This window comes from Pelobates fuscus, chromosome 6, assembly GCF_036172605.1.
Source record: "Pelobates fuscus isolate aPelFus1 chromosome 6, aPelFus1.pri, whole genome shotgun sequence".
NCBI lineage: Eukaryota > Metazoa > Chordata > Amphibia > Anura > Pelobatidae > Pelobates > Pelobates fuscus.
The window spans coordinates 43,107,015-43,117,721 of record NC_086322.1 but is presented as its reverse complement, the minus strand read 5'-3'; the positions used below and the strand labels follow the sequence as shown (position 1 = coordinate 43,117,721).

The 10,707-nt window shown below is 45.4% G+C and overlaps 1 protein-coding gene across 3 annotated transcripts in view; it reads left to right on the top strand.

The window, feature by feature from the left end:
* The first annotated feature begins 310 nt into the window (after positions 1-310).
* Positions 311-10,707, top strand: part of RPIA (ribose 5-phosphate isomerase A) — a 37,114-nt gene continuing 26,717 nt past the window's right edge. Inside the window, exon 1 of one of the 3 annotated variants that reach the window (XM_063459816.1) lies at positions 311-381. The gene's annotated coding sequence lies outside the window, so the exon portion shown is untranslated. Of the gene's footprint in view, positions 382-9,672; positions 9,693-10,707 lie in introns of those variants that run through there. The other 2 variants (XM_063459815.1, XM_063459814.1) reach the window with 2 other exon arrangements.

The window sequence follows — 10,707 nt, the reverse complement described above, 5'->3', positions numbered from 1 at the left end:
AATAATAATAATAATAATAATCCTCTAACTAAACATGTGTAAGACTGGTGTGTTAAAAAAAAACACCTCATGGGTTTTGAGTACTCTGCACAACCAGGCATAGCATATAAAAAAACCCAAAAAAAAACCTTGAGCTTTGATAAAAAAATAAAAAAAATAAAAATAAATGTGCATTAAACTCCCATATGATACCAGCTAATTCCACACCTCTAGCTGTCATTCAGGGAGCCTGTCTCATCTGTCCCTTTAAAGCAGTCCCTCCTACAGCATGCATGATGCTCCGCCCCCAGGCGTGACATCACTCAGCCCCAGTGCAGTACTGGGAAGGGACCATGATGTTCTCAGTGTGAGCACATTGCTGCAGACACAGGACCTGTCACGGTGAGTCTGGGGGGCTGCATGTACTGGAAGGCACAAATTGTGCTCTCCTAAAGGAAACAGCATTATGCGTTCAGTAAAAAAAAACAAAAAAAAAACTATAAACTACCTGTTTGATCTGAATTATATGAATTACAGTCCTGGGCTGTTTGCCCTGTTCAGAGAGTTTTATTGGTAAATCTGAATTGCTTCTAATTCATCTTATTTTAACTGGTGTGCAATGCACAGTTTGCCAGGTAGGTGTAAGCAGGTATATTGCAAAATGCTTCATTCTGCTCATCTCATACTTCTTGTTCTGTAATGTGCATACATCTACTTATTTACAATTCTATATTCGCATGCTTTTAGTGGCTGAATGTGAAATGACTGAAAGATACAACTATAATGTGGTCACCCTGTACATTGCAGGAGTGTTGATGTTGATACATCAGCTGTAATGTTTGCAGGATTGAATCTGTGAGGTAAGACAGTTACTTAAAGGGGCATTGAAGTGGGCTGGCTACAGTGCTCCTGTCCACTTTAGCCCTGCATCTGAGCACATTGCAGTTTTGGAGAACCTGCAATGTTTAAATTGCAGGGTTAAGACTGCCTCTGTGGGCTGTCTGACACACAGCCATTAGAGGTGCCTACTGCAGCTTCTTGGTGTTTAGCTTCATGAAACTACGCTGGACGTCCAGCGAATTGCAAATACCCATAGGAAAGCATTGATTCGGTCTTTAGTGTTTCTTTAAGAGTGTTCTGCATTCTCTTGATGGGCTTTAAAGGGACACTATAAACACTACAACCACTACAGTTTAAAGGTAAATATTGTTACAGTCTAAACCCAAACTCTGGGAGATGACACCTGATGGTTCTGTCCCTGTACTTCCTATCAAGGTGCAGTTGAGAAGATCTCAGCCTATCAGTAGTGCAGAGGCTTCCTGATTGAAGCTTCTGATCTTCATAGGAATTATATGAGTAGTGGTATCGCACTCCATCTTCTAGAGTTTGGAGTTAAACCATTAACAAACCGTTTAACCTCTTAAAGTAAGACTGTCTGGGTCCTCATCAACACAACCACTTCATTGTGCCTTTAATTTAGTGTTTCTCGTGCAAAGAGACTAAGCCTTCATCCTCTTAATGAATTCTGCCTAATCTAAAAATAAAGTCTTCCTGGTATAGTGCTGCAATGTATGCAGAACTGACGTTTAGTATCTTTTAGCACGGCATAAAGACCACAAACTCTCCCCATAGAGATGCATGAGGAGGTGCTGAGTGGTACAGAATAGTAATTGCTGTGCATGCACACTAGCCCCCCTGCTCCTGTAGGATGTGTTGGATTAACTAAGAACATTATTATTGATATCAGTCATGATGGAGTAGTGGCCTCAAGGATTAAAAGAAAAACTCATAAAATGCTCTAAATATATAGTAAAATACTCTGTTAGGAATACTTGTTAGTGTTTCTTTTATATATATATATATATATATATAATTTTATTATTTTTATTTAAAGGACCACTATAGTCACCCAGACCACTTAAGCTCAATGAAGTGGTCTGGGTGCCAGGTCCCTCAGGTTTTAACCCTTCAGATGCAAACATAGCAGTTTAAGAGAAACTGCTATGTTTACATTTGGGGTTAAGCCAGCCTCTAGTGGCTGTCTTCCGGAAAGCCACTAGAGGCGCATCTGCGACGCTGGAGGCATATTATGCCTCCATCACGCAAAGCGTCCATAGGAAAGCATCAAGAAATGCTTTCCTATGATTACTTTGAATGCGCGCGCAGCACTTGCCGCGCATGCGCATTTAACTCTACTGACGGGGGAGCTGGCGTCGGCGGGGGAGGAGAGGTCACCAGCGCCAAGGGAACCCGATGCTGGATTAAGGTAAGTGGCTGAAGGGGTTTTAAACCCCTTCAGCGCCACGGGAGGGGGACCCCGAGGGTGGGGGCACCCTCTCGGCACTATAGTGTCACTATAGTAATCCTTTAATGTTAGTGTGTTCCTTACCTTTTTAGGTTATGGATACCCCACACTTGTTAAAAATACTACCCAGTATCCTCCAAGCAGCTGCTGCTAATCTTCTGCAATCATCTGTCAGAATGATTTTTTTTTTTCCCCCAATACAATGCTTCTCACTGTTATCGCTGTGGAGAGGCACTGAGTCTAATGTTTCTCAGTGAGCTGCATTCCCAGTGTTCACCTGAACTCGAAGACTTTTAGTAAGTGAAAGTTTTCAGTGAGGAAGTACCTCTAGTGGCTGTCAGCTAGATGTAAATATGGCTATATTCTACAGTGTTTGTGCACCAAAACTATATCATTAAGATGAAGTGGTTTTGGCGCTTGGTGTAACCATTTGAGGAGATGAAATAAGGACACACGCTTGCACCAGCACACATTTAGAGGTTTGTTTTGTTTTACAAAAGCTGGAAAGCACAATGAATTAGAAGCAATGTTTATTAAAAGCTACGTCATTAGGGGAGTATTTTTTATTTTTGTTGTAGGTCATGTAGCTTGAAAATCAATAGGTCTGGCTTCCCAAAACTCCGGCCATCCAGATGTTGCTGAACTACAACTCCCATGATTCTATGAATGAAATAGGCTGAGAATCATGGGAGTTGTAGTTCAGCAACATCTGGAGGACCGGAATTTGTGGAAGCCTGCACTAGAGGATGTGGGATGTTCTAGTTAAAGCTTTGTGCTCTTAGCAATGTCCAGAATCCCTAAACAATTCCCCTTTTATATTGAAGCTTTAATGCAGCAATAGAGACGGTTGTGTGAACACAAGACTTCTAACAGTGTGACAGATTTATGTTGGATACAGTATGTGTAACTGCTAATAGTTCATTGGAAAGCATGTGATGAAATACGACTAGTGCACATCTAATTAGAAAAATTATATAAATTCGATTAACAAAATAAATGCATTGATAAAACTACAGATATGAGACTGACTTATGTATCTAACTTGTGTTCAGTTAATCACGGTTGACTGTTAAAGGACCACTATAGGCACCCAGACCACTTCAGCTTAACCCCTTAAGGACCAAACTTCTGGAATAAAATGGAATCATGACGTGTCAGACATGTCATGTGTCCTTAAGGGGTTAATGAAGTGGTCTGGGTTCCAGGTCCAGCTAGGGTTAACCCTTTCTGCTGTAAACATAGCAGTTTCAGAGAAACTGCTAGGTTTACCTATGGGTTAATCCAGCCTCTAGTGGCTGTCTCATTGACAGGCGCTTCCGCGCTACTCACTGTGATTTTCACAGTGAGAAGACGCCAGCGTCCATAGGAAAGCGTTGAGAACGCGTGCCTATGAGACTGGGTGAATGCTCGTGCCGCGCATTCGCATTCAGCCGATGACGGGGAAAGGAGGAAGAGAAAGGTAAGTGTTTAACCCCTTCCTTTCCATCCAGCCCGGCGGGAGTGGGACCCTGATGGTGGGGGCACCCTCAGGGCACTACAGTGCCAGGAAAACGAGTGTTTTCCTGGCACTATAGTGGTCCTTTAATAATGCCAAACATTGATCTGTTGGAAGAGATACGTAGCCTCAGGGATTGACTGGTTTGCAGGCTGGACATTACTTTGCTTTTACAAATGTGATAACTTGACAACTAGCACAGTGAGAAGGATAAAACAAATGAGGTGATTTTAAAGTAGGACTATGAATTATTACGCATGGCAGTGGCCCCTTAACCCCTTAAGGACACACGACATGTGTGACATGTCATAATTCCCTTTTATTCCAGAAATTTGGTCCTTAAGGGGTTAAAGAATAGAATGATAACTTTAAAATAGAATCAAACAAAGAACTTGTGTCATTTATTCATATGTCTTCCCAATATGGAGCCGTCGTTTTCTTGCAGTTTTGGATCACAGAGAGTGTTCCATTGTAATTAGTGACTTATTGTCTGTTGATTACAACAAAGAGCAGTTCTATACAGAACAATTCATGCAGACACTGAATTTTCCTCATAGAGATTCATTGATTCAATTCATATTTATGAGGAGATGCTGATTGGCCAGGGCTGTGTATGAATTTTGCTGGCTCTGCCCCTGATCTGTCTCTTTGTCAGTCTCAGCCAATCCTATGGGGAAGCATTGATTTTTTTTTTTTTTTTTTTTTTTTTTTTTTTTTTTTTTTACATCCAAAAAACCCCATCATTAGTGTGTTTATAAATATCTTCCACCAGATGCACTATTAAGTGCTTCCCTTGTGGGGGTTGATTTGTTATGGTGGTATATGTATTCTCAAAGGAGGCTGAAACGCATCTCACCAATCTGAGAAGCAACGTATGCGAAATGCGTCACTGGTGGGCCAGAGCAGAGGCGGAGCTTTATCAAATTAGCCACGTGGAGTGCAGCTTTTCAGAGCCTTCTACTATTCCCCGGCTCCTGACATTGTTTATTGGCCAAGTGACAAGCATTTATATGCTATATTCATCTTGTCTAAGACTTGTGACTTTCTGTAATCTATTCGGCTACACCGGACTGATAGGTAGGTATTGACATTCATCCTATTTAGGATATACAGCTCTGGCCATTTTGCTTCTGTCCTCTGCTACTTTTATTTAATTTATTTGTATTTTATGGTTATGTATTATATATTTCTAATTAATAACAACATTTTAAAAATATATTTTATAGAGTGGAGGATGGGCTCTATATTCTGTAAGTCACCTGCGCATTTAACCATAGCTGCAATATAGTATATCAACAGCATATAGTTACAATATAATATATTTACAATACATCGGTTATCTTTATTTGCTGCTAACCAAAACCGTGTAAAAAAAATAAATAAAAAAATGATTTGATTACTTTACTTTATTCTGATGGAGACACATCAATAACCCTAGCAATAAGTATGTATATTTGTTAAACACTATATAGCCCTCTATATTGTTTTGAATAAAGTTGTTTTTATGCCTATAGCATCCCATTTTAATGTAAATGGGCAGTACAAATTTTAAGATGGATCCTACGTTTTCAAAATTGCTAACTAGTGATGTCCCGAACGGTTCGCTGGCGAATAGTTCCTGGCGAACAAAGCATGTTTGCGTTCGTCACGGACGGCGAACATATGCAATGTTCGGTCCGCCCCCTATTCATCATCATTGAGTAAACTTTGACCCTGTACCTCACAGTCAGCAGACACATTCCAGCCAATCAGCAGCATACCCTCCCACCTCCTAGACGGCATACAATTTAGATTAATTCTGAAGCTGCATTCATTTTTTTTGTGTTTGTGTTTATTATACATTATCCTCCCATAGCCAGTAACCTGTGCTTATTATACATTACCCCCCCCCCCATAGCCAGTAACCTAAAGATTACTAAGTATTAGTAAATAATATGCCCCTACTCGCTATACCGCGAGTAGGGGCATGTCTAGTGAGCAGCCTGTGTAAAAAATAATAAAAAAAATAAAAACCTAATAACCTCCCCCCCCCCCCCTTGCGCGGCTGGTGGGGGCCCCATAAATAACAATAAGGTGGGGGGGACCTACTGTCCTCCCACCCCTGAGCAGTGGGTGGGGGCCCTAAATAAAGAGAGGGGGGGACCTACTGTCCTCCCCGGCCCCCATCCCTGAGCAGTGGGTGGGGGCCCTAGATAAGAATGGTGGGGGGGGACCTACCATCCTCCCCCTCCCCCCGGCCCCCACCCCTGAGCGGTGGGTGGGGGCCCTAAAAAAACAAGGGGGGGGCGACCTACTGTCCTCCCCCCCTGGCCCCCACCCCTGAGCGGTGGGTGGGGGCCCTAAATAAAGAATAAGGGGGGGACCTACTGTCCTCCCCCCGCCCCCACCCCTGAGCAGTGGGTGGGGGCCCGAGATAAGAATGGTGGAACTACCGTCCTCCCCGGCCCCCACCCCTGAGCGCTGGGTGGGGGCTCTAAAAAAAACAAAAAGGGGGGTCCTACTGTCCTCCCTCCTGGCCCCACCCCTGAGCAGTGGGTGGGGGCCCTAGATAAGAATGGTGGGGGGAACTACCGTCCTCCCCCCCGCCCCCACCCCTGAGCGGTGGGTGGGGGCCCTAAATAAAGAGAGGGGGGGTACCTACTGTCCTCCCCCGGCCCCCACCCCTGAGCAGTGGGTGGGGGCCCTAGATAAGAATGGTGGGGGGGGGACCTACCATCCTCCCCCTCCCCCTGAGCGGTGAGTGGGGGCCCTAAAAAAACAAGGGGGGGGGACCTACTGTCCTCCCCCACCCCTGAGCGGTGGGTGGGGGCCCTTAATAAAGAATAAGGGGGGGGACCTGGGTGGGGGCCCGAGATAAGAATGGTGGAACTACCGTCCTCCGGCCCCCACCCCTGAGCGGTGGGTGGGGGCCCTAAATAAAGAATAAGGGGGGGACCTACTGTCCTCCCCCCGGCCCCCACCCCTGAGCAGTGGGTGGGGGCCCGAGATAAGAATGGTGGAACTACCGTCCTCCCCGGCCCCCACCCCTGAGCGCTGGGTGGGGGCCCTAAAAACAACAATAAGGGGGGGACCTACTGTCCTCCCTCCTGGCCCCACCCCTGAGCAGTGGGTGGGGGCCCTAGATAAGAATGGTGGGGGGAACTACCGTCCTCCCCCCAGCCCCCTCCCCTGAGCAGTGGGTGGGGGCCCTAGATAAGAATGGTGGGGGGGAACTACCGTCCTCAGCCCCGCCCACCCCTGAGCGGAGGGTGGGGGCCCTAAAAAAACAATAAGGGGGGACCTACTGTCCTCTCTCCTGGCCCCCACCCCTGTGTGGTGGGTGGGGCCCTAGATAAGAATGTGGGGGGAACTACCCCCCCCACCCCCGGCCCCCACCCCTGAGTGGTGCGTGGGGTCCCTAAGAAAACAATAAGGGGGGGACCTACTGTCCCCCCCCTGGCCCCCACCCCTGAGCAGCGAATGGGGGCCCTAAATAAAAATCCCCCACCCCCCCAATCAAGGTGACTAGGGGTCCCAAGCCCCTAGTCACCCCCCCACCCCCACTCAAATCAAACTATCCCCTACCTACCCCCCTCACCCTAAAAATAGTGAGGGGGGAATAAAATAACTAAAATAACTAACCTGTAAAAAAAATTAAACTTACCATTTGACGTCTTCTTTTTTTTCTCTAAAATCTTTTTTTTTCAGCCCCAAAAAAGGCCAAATAAAAAGCCATCATACCCATCGAACTTAAAATAAAATAAAAAACCCGAGCGCAAAAAAAAACCTGAGCGCAAAAAAAAATCCATCTTCACCCATGGAGGGCTCTGCGTAGACTGAGCTACGCAGGGCGGGGGAAAGCTTATAAAGCCTTGCCCCGGCCTGCAATTAGGCTAAGAACACTCTGATTGGTGGGTTTAAGCCAATCAGAGTGCTCTTTGTCATTTTACACAGCGTGGGAAAATTCCAAAGAACTGTTCTTAGCCTAATTGCAGGGCGGGGCAAGGCTTCATAAGCCTTCCCCCGCCCTGCGTAGCTCAGTCTGCGCGGAGCCCTCCATGGGTGAAGATGGATTATTGTTTTGCGCTCTGTTTTTTTTCTTTTTCGTCTGTTTTTTTTTTTTGCACTCGGGATTTTTGTTTTATTTTAAAGGGACACTCCAGGCACCCAGACCACTTCTGCTCATTGGAGTGGTCTGGGTGCCAACTCCCACTACCCTTAACCCTGCAAGTGTAATTATTGCCGTTTTCATAAACTGCAATATTTACATTGCAGGGTTAACTCCACCTCTAGTGGCTGTCTATTAGACAGCCACTAGAGGTCACTTCCTGGGTTCTAGCACAGGTTTCACGCTGTGTGAGGACCTCCAGCGTCGCTCAAAACCCCACAGGAAAGCATTGAAATGATCTTTCAATGCTTTCCTATGGGGAGACGTAATGCGCATGCGCGGAATTTCCGCGCATGCGCATTAGGTCTCCTCGGCCGGTGAGCGAGATTAGTCTCGCCCACCGGCCGACGTAATCATTAGGAGGAGCGTCGCGGAGGCGGAGACAGCGGCGAGGGACATCGCCGCTGTCCCAGGTAAGTCACTGAAGGGGTTTTCACCCCTTCAGTAACCGGGGATTGGTGGGTGGGAGGGAGAGGGACCCTCCAGTGCCAGAAAAACGGATCGTTTTTCTGGCACTGGAGTTTCCCTTTAAGTTCGTCGGTTTGATGGCTTTTTATTTGGCATTTTTTGGGGCTGAAAAATGAAGATTTTAGAAAAAAAAAGAAGACGTCAAATGGTAAGTTTAATTTTTTTTACAGGTTAGTTATTTTAGTTATTTTATTCCCCCCTCACTATTTTTAGGGTGAGGGGGGTAGGTAGGGGATAGTTTGATGGGGGGGTGGGGGTGGTGGCTAGGGGCTTGGGGCCCCTAGTCACCTTGATTGGGGGGGATTTTCATTTAGGGCCCCCACCCGCCGCTCAGGGGTGGGGGCCGGGGGGAGGACGGTAGGTCTCCACCCCCCACCATTCTTATCTAGGGCCCCCACCTACCGCTCAGGGGTGGGGGCCGGGGGGGAGGACAGTAGGTCCCCCCCCCTATCTTTATTTAGGGCCCCCACCCACCGCTCAGGGGTGGGGGCCGGGGGGGGGGAGGACAGTAGGTCATCGTCCCCCCCCCCCGCCATCTTTATCTTTAACATTTAGGAATGTTAGGTGATTTATGCCCTTTATGGATTAAAACCAGACTCTGCATCAACTATGTAATTTTCCATGGATGTTTTGCCATGGATCCCCCTCCGGCATGCCACAGTCCTGGTGTTAGTCCCCTTGAAACAACTTTTCCATCACAATTGTGGCCAGAAAGAGTCCCTGTGGGTTTTAAAATTCGCCTGCTTATTGAAGTCTATGGCGGTTCGCCCTTTCGCGAACATTTGCGGAAGTTCGCGTTGGCCGATCGCGAACCGAAAATTTTATGTTTGCGACATCACTATTGCTAACCCATCTATGTTGTTCATTGCTCATATCCCCCTTGTTGGCGGTGGAATGAACTCCAGCTCTGCTGCGTCCCTGCCTGCCGCTGGGGACAGATTTTGGCTGTAGAAAGCAGACTGTGCAATTGATGGTTCCCATGTGTTGTACTTTGGGCATACTGCTTGTCTACATTTGGCCAAAGAAGCATGATGCAATATGGAGCAGGAAAGCAAGTGCTTGTTTAGCAACTACATACTGCACTTTTGGTCTTGCGTTCCAATGGTGCCTGTCTTCTTATCTTATTACTTTGCACTGTAATTCCTTCAGTTTCGTCTTGCTTATTTTTGCCCTAATTGTCTTTGGCAATTTGACATGTTAGGGCTGCGTTAAGGAAGTGAGAAAGCAGAACAGCTCAGTCTGTCAGCATTCCTCACTGCTTTGACAAGAAATTATCGGGATTTTCTGTGTTTAACAAGGTACGGTTTTTATCAACATATATCATTCTGTGTTGGAATCCCCTGTGTGACTTATCTAGCTGCAAATTCCTAAGGACACCTTGTGCGAGACTGATTCTGGGGTGTTGTGATCTAACACACTGTCTATGTTACGATGGTATAATCTAGCGCTTCAATGTAAATATTGACACACACTGGACCACTTTGGGATTATTATATCCCTGGACCAATTGAAGAAGAGTGACCTAATGGTAGATATTAAACTACAGAACTTACTTAAGGGTATTAAAGAAAGTTGTGTAAACTTGGCACCACGTGTTTTTATAAAGTGAATAAAAATAAACCCTATTTCTTTGATATGTGCCCTAAAAACATTTGTGCCGTTTTGGTTTTGCAGGTATTGTGCAGTATTTGTGTTGCAAAAATTTAATTTTTTGTTAGTAGTCAGAAATGCAAATCCCTGCTCTCCTATATTTACCCCAAACGCAAACACTCATGGAATTGGCACAAGCACAATAGTATATTTCTATTTGATTCACTACATGGTTTGCAAACTGGGTGGAGAATGAGGTCACATGGCCTAAAATAAGTATAATATTTCAGAAGCCAAAACTACACAAATGTTTGGCTTTTTTTTTTTTTTTTGGACACACCTATCTGGATAAAAAATGGAAAATGTGCAATCACATGTTAATTACATGGATGCAAAGTGGGTGGAGATTTATATGTATCAGCCCATTTTGTGTGTGTGTTTGTGTGTGTATATATAAACGAAGAAATGGGTCTGAAACGAAAGCAGCACAAACCTATAACTTCGCTCAGTTTCCAATTCATTAGATTGATTCACTAATCCATGAAGTTTATTTTTTTTGTGTGAGTAAATTGATCCTAGTATGGTAATGTGGCTTACATTGTGCAGGCTGGCCTTCAGTACACTAGTTACTGTGTTGACTCCCTATTCAAAAGGTTATTTGTGGATTAACTCTGTAAATATAGAGATGCAAAGAGTGTTAAAGAGCTTGGATCCCAAAATCTA